This window comes from Trichomycterus rosablanca, unplaced genomic scaffold (assembly GCF_030014385.1).
Source record: "Trichomycterus rosablanca isolate fTriRos1 unplaced genomic scaffold, fTriRos1.hap1 scaffold_280, whole genome shotgun sequence".
In the NCBI taxonomy this organism is placed as follows: domain Eukaryota; kingdom Metazoa; phylum Chordata; class Actinopteri; order Siluriformes; family Trichomycteridae; genus Trichomycterus; species Trichomycterus rosablanca.
Genome location: NW_026947108.1, coordinates 23,970 through 30,140, shown reverse-complemented (window position 1 = coordinate 30,140; position 6,171 = coordinate 23,970). Strand labels below are relative to the sequence as shown.

At 39.0% G+C, this 6,171-nt stretch overlaps 2 non-coding genes across 2 annotated transcripts; one reads left to right on the top strand and one right to left on the bottom strand.

Annotated features, from left to right (window-relative positions):
- Positions 1 to 2,459: 2,459 nt before the first annotated feature.
- Positions 2,460 to 2,532, bottom strand: trnak-uuu (transfer RNA lysine (anticodon UUU)). Its single transcript has one exon. It is a non-coding gene; the product is annotated as a tRNA-Lys (tRNA).
- A 203-nt stretch (positions 2,533 to 2,735) lies between these two features.
- trnal-aag (transfer RNA leucine (anticodon AAG)) lies at positions 2,736 to 2,817 on the top strand. The gene has a single exon. It is a non-coding gene; the product is annotated as a tRNA-Leu (tRNA).
- Positions 2,818 to 6,171: the final 3,354 nt, after the last annotated feature.

Sequence of the window (6,171 nt, the reverse complement as noted above, 5' to 3'; positions counted from 1 at the left end):
TGAAAAAGAAAAGGTAAGTTTAAAGTAATATCACAACCTTCAAAATGGGAACAAGGGAGCATCGTAAGGGGAATTAGCTCAAATGGTAGAGCGCTCGCTTAGCATGTGAGAGGTAGCGGGATCGATGCCCGCATTCTCCAGTGCAGATACATTATGATTATTTAAGGGTATCATGTAATATGAAACTCGTTGCGGCATCGCTTAATGAAACGCAGCATCAAAAATTATGATCAGGATTTAAGTGAGTCTTTAAGGCAACAAAAAATATGTGGGTATTAATATCTAAAACTCAGTGCATTATTAGGCTACACATAAATATAGATTTAAACTGTCCTCTATTTACTACAGTCTGTTTGAAACAACTAGTTGGTGTGGAGAACATGTTACACACACAGAGCGCTATTATTTCAAGCTTATCAAGTACATGCTATTTCACTTAATAACATCTCACAAAGTACAAATTCTTCAACTTTCTAATTAAACCATGTTGTACGGGACATTTCCGCTCACCTAATGCAGTAATAAACAACTCTCCCAAACAGGGACTTGAACCCTGGACCCTCAGATTAAAAGTCTGATGCTCTACACTACACTACATCTAGTGTTCGATTGAATATCCTACAACCAGCACAAACAGGGTTTGAGTTATTAACAAATAATCCAGTCAGTTAAAAACCCAACAAGAAGGCTGTACCTAATACATTCATACCAGATAAAACACACCCTAACATGCTAGTGCCGTTACAGTGCTAAGAATGGTCCACCCCAAAATCATTATTTGGTCAGTTGGAGTGCTCATATGGGGCTCCTTTTCTATTGATATATGATGTGGTGTCAACGGTACCCAAGCTAGTCAGGATGCGGTCTAAGGTGCTGCGATCTGTAACCCTCTACCATACATAATAATGTGAAAAGATACAACAGTTCATCCAAAGCTTAGTTCACGTGGGGGTGTTGTGGGATTGGTATTAGACCTTTGCAAGCAGGTCAGGATGGTTGAGTGGTCTAAGGTGCTGTGTTTAGTTTGCAGTCTCCCCTGGAGGTGTAGGTTTAAATTCCACTTTTAACATTTTACATTTACATTTTCTGCATTTAGCAGACGCTCTCATCCAGAGCGACTTACAGAAGTGCTTCCATAGTAAACATTTCATTTCTCAAGTTTTAGTAAACAACAGTCAAAGAACACAAATCTGCTGAAACCTGTTAGAAGTGTTTTTTTGTTAGTTTTTTTGGAAATGGAAAAAAAAATGTTAGTAAATAAGTACAAGTCAGCTTAAGTGTTTAGTAAAAAGGTGGGTTTTTAATCGTTTTTTAAAGACAGCAAGAGACTCAGATGTTCGGACAGACAGAGGAAGTTCATTCCACCACTTGGGTGCTAGAACAGAGAAGAGCCTTGATGCTTGTCTTCCTTTAGTCCTGGGTGGGGGCTCAAGTCGAGCGAGACTAGTGGCTCGGAGGTTGCGTGGTACAGAGCGGGGTTTGATTAGACCACGATGGTAGCTTGGGGCTGGTCCATTTTTGGCTTTGTAGGCAAGCATCAGTGTTTTAAACTGAATGTGTGCAGCTACAGCTCATGCTTTATACAAATTTACATCTTTAACCCTCTACCATACATAATAATGTGAAAAGATTTGTTTCAAGATTGTTTCAAAGTTATTGCATGTTTGTCAATTTAAAAAAATTAATAAAGGTCTTTAAACTAAACGATGAATGAAAATAGAGCGAAAACTGACCTCATTTTTGACGCAGCGTTTCAGTGAGCAATGACGAAACGATTCTTACATTACGTGTTGCCTTTAAACGATCATAATGTTTCTGCATTGGAGAATGCGGGCATCGATACCGCTATCTCTCACACGCGAAGCAAGCGCTCTACCAATTGAGCTAATTGCTCGTATAAAGAACTCGCCTTTACCCTTTGTAAATTGTAATGTACTAACAGATCATTGATGCTGCATTATAAAGTGGGGGTTCAACGTGTTTAAGCTCACGTACTCACGTTTATCGCAGCCTTTAGGACGAACTGAACCAAATTGTAACTTTGTACCACTGACAGACTGACTTAAGGGTTGATGCTGCATTATGTAAGAGCCAAAATAGTGCAGGATATACCAACTGTTTAGTGCAGAGCAATAACAAAGCAGCTCTGTGAAGCAAGAACTAAAATTATGATGGATGTCATTCAACATAAAATATGTAGGTATTAATATCTAAAACTCAGTGCATTATTAGGCTGCACATAAATATAGATTTAAACGGTCCTCTATTTACTACAGTCTGTTTAAAACAACTAGTTGGTGTGGAGAACATGTTACACATGCAGTGTGCAATTATTTCAAGCTTATCAAGTACATGCTATTTTACTTAGAAATATCTCACAAAGTACAAATTCTTCATCATTCTAAACAAATCTTGTAGTACGGGACATTACCGCTCACCTAATGCAGTAAGAAACAACTCACCCGAACAGGGACTTGAACCCTGGACCCTCAGATTAAAAGTCTGATGCTCTACCGACTGAGCTATCCGGGTTCCTGCCTTCTCTTTGACTTTCATTTAAAAACCAGTCTGAAGAAGAAAGTTCATCACCAACTCATGATGTTTACCAGTTTGGTGTAGCTTGTGCTCCATCACAAGTGTGGTGACTGCACTTGCAAACCTCTTTGACTTCTATTGGAAAATGCAGGTAGAAATTGCATACGTAGTTGCTCGTTTCGATCTGCCCCTTAAACAGTGGTAGCGTGGCCGAGCGGTCTAAGGCGCTGGATTAAGGATCCAGTCCCTTCGGGGGCGTGGGTTTGAATCCCACCACTGCCAACTCATGCTTTTCAACGCCGGCTCCATGTTTACCCACCCAATGCAACGTATACTCAATCACAATCCCAAGTGTGGCACATGCCCTTTTTGACCCATAACCTTCTTTTATGTAACTGTGCACACAAACCTTAACTTGGTGTACCTTTGTATTGTTGCTGTTATCTCTAGCATCACTCTGACTACATGCAACTATGATATAATAGGAAAAAAATTTACTCACCCAATAACTGTGTTTATATCTAAAATGGAACGCAGACACTGTGAAAACAGCATACGTTCTAAAGCCAATGAGCTTTTGAACAAGCTCAAACACACCGATGCACCACGAAGTCTTAAATTAAGCATACAGCACGATGGTTTAGCAGAAGAAATGTTGTAAGAAAGGAAGCCCTTAAATACTGACCGTCTTGTTGCTCTGCTTGCAAGCTTACTGTAACAAAAGAATGGTCGTGTATCTGATGGGTTAAGATTAGTCGCTACTCCAACAGTTCTTCACTGTGGCTGGTTAAATGCTGGAAATTACCGCTTACCTAATGCAATAGGAAGCAACTCACTCGAACAGGGACTTGAACCCTGGACCCTCAGATTAAATGTCTGATGCTCTACCGACTGACCTATCCGGGCTCTGCAACCTGCTTTAATCCTCACAAGAATGTGACTTAAATTACAAACTTTAACATATGTTGTCCTGTAGAACTTCAATTAATATACAATTTTTTTATTTCTGTTTTGGCTGTCTTGAAGGCGATTATATCAAGTTTTAGGTGAAGTATGTTGCTGCTTACACACACTAAAAAAAACATCTCAGGAGGAGAATTTTGCAGGTAGATTACAAACAGATTCCTTTCTTTCACCTTTTTCCGTTTTTCCTGTATCAATTGCACGATTGTTTTCCAGTCCTTAAATGTTATGTGCATTTATATGTGGCAAGAAAAAAAAATCCATAAAAATCTAATTGAGTTAGCAAAGAACCTTGAATTATACTAAAGAGTTCTTCAAGTAGAAACAGTTCTAGCAAAAACACAAAAAACCCTTAAGACTTCTTAGTCTTAGTTTTTTATTATTTCAAATGACATTAATAATTTGTAATCACTGATTTGTGAGATATCAGCAGTAGTAGATCATGTTTAACTGGTTTAATATTGTTTAAGCGCTGATTATCGGCTGTTTTTCCTGAGTATGTTGGGCGGTTTTCCATGCATTTTGGCGGACTTTGAGATGCGAAATCTGGCAACCCTGGTTGAAGCATTCATTCATATTTTGGAGCGATGTATGTTTGTATGCTAGTAGTTTGTATGCTAGCAAACTGCTGTATATTTACATTGACATTTTCTCTTCTGTCTAAACATTTTTGGAATTGGGTTTGTAAAAGTAAGCGATATTGTGGATAATATATTTAATGAGCTAAACTAACTGAGAGAAGCGCTAACGGTGGTGGAAGAGTCTAAAAGGGTTTGGAACATAGTCGTATCATCATAGCAGTACAACACAGTTTTGTCCGTAGCATCCGAAAATATCCAGAAGCTAATATACAAAAAACGTTTATTTTAATAAACTTACCTTAAACTTGTTAATAAAGTATGACTATAAAATCTAAACAAACACAGTATCCGCTGCTGCAGTCTCTACACAAACTTTTCTGCACTGAAATCTCAAGGACACATTTTATGGATATTACGGTAATGCACTGAAAACGCGTCCTACAGTCATGCAAGCACATACAACAGTGTGAGTTTACACTAATCAACCATAACATTAAAACCACCTCCTTGTTTCTACACTCACTGTCTATTTTATCAGCTCCACTTACCATATAGAAGCACTTTAAAGTTCTACAATTATTGACAGGACCACCACAGAGCAGGTATTATTTAGGTGGAGGATCATTCTCAGCACTGCAGTGACACTGACATGGTGGTGGTGTGTTAGTGTGTGTTGTGCTGGCATGAGTGGATCTGACACAGCAGCGCTGCTGGAGTTTTTAAATACCGTGTCCACTCACTGTCCACTCTATTAGACACTCCTACCTAGTTGGTCCACCTTGTAGATGTAAAGTCCGAAACGATCAGTCATCTATCGCTGCTGTTTGAGTTGGTCATCTTCTAGACCTTCATCAGTGGTCATAGGACGCTTCCCACTGGGTGCTGATGGCTGGATGTTTTTGGTTGGTGGACTATTCTCAGTCCAGCAGCGCTGCTGTGTCTTATCCAGTCATTCCAGCACAACACACACTAACACACCACCACCTGAATTTCCTGCATAAATTTGTAATAAAATATTTTCTGCCTTACTCAGCTCTCTGCTTCCTTGTATAGAAATAGGCTAAAAACAGGGGGCAGTTAGTCCTGCTTGCCACAACAAAGGACATTGGATAAATGTTTTGTTTAGAAAGGGTTAAAATTGCTGTACATTTCTGTAATCTTTATAAACTGAAGTTACGACTCATATTGAACAAAACTGATCTCTTACTTTGCTTATTTCCATAAAACGTGAAATATGACATGGCAGCCATTTTTAAAAGAAAGTTCATGAGCTGCTTGCCACACACCCACAAATGTGACATTACTAAAAAGCTCAGGATGTACTCTATAAAATACAGTAGTACTCAAATGGATTGCATAAACGGTGCTTGAGTTAGAGATCTCAGACACGTCAAGTCAAATTTATTTATATAGCGCTTTTTACAATGAACATTGTCTCAAAGCAACTTTACAAAATCCAGGACCAACAGACCAAAAACCCCTATTGAGCAAGCCGAGGGCGACTGTGGCAGGGAAAAACTCAGGAAGAAACCTTGATAGGAACCAGACTCAGCAGGGACCCGTCCTTCTTGGGTGGCCTGGAGGATATTTTAAATAAATAGGATTTACACAAATCATACAAACACAAAATAAAATTGAACTGAAAGTTGTAACTAGCAAAAAAATAATGTAAGTTCTTCATTGTTCAGTCCAGTCTGTGATAAAGTCCGTTTTAAGTTCTGGACATTTTTGGTGCAAACACGCCAGGTTACCGTCACATCTAGTAGGAGCAGCATTATTGGCACTGCAGTCTCGACTTGCAGTCTTTAACTTCGAGAGGGTGAACAGGTTTCCGTCAGAGCCACCTCGGGTTAAAACAACAGAAGATGTTGTTACAATGTGAAATCGTTAAGAGTAAAATATCAGAGAGTTTTACAGGTTTAGACTCCAGCACCCCTAACTATTACAGCATAACTAGGTTTGCTTGTTTAGTTTGAAAAGACCAATCAAAAGCCTGAGTAAATAAATATGTTTTCAATCTAGACTTGAACATAGAGACTGTGTCCGAGTTCTGACAGCGGATCTCCCTAAGTTTGAAGCAGATCTGTGATGG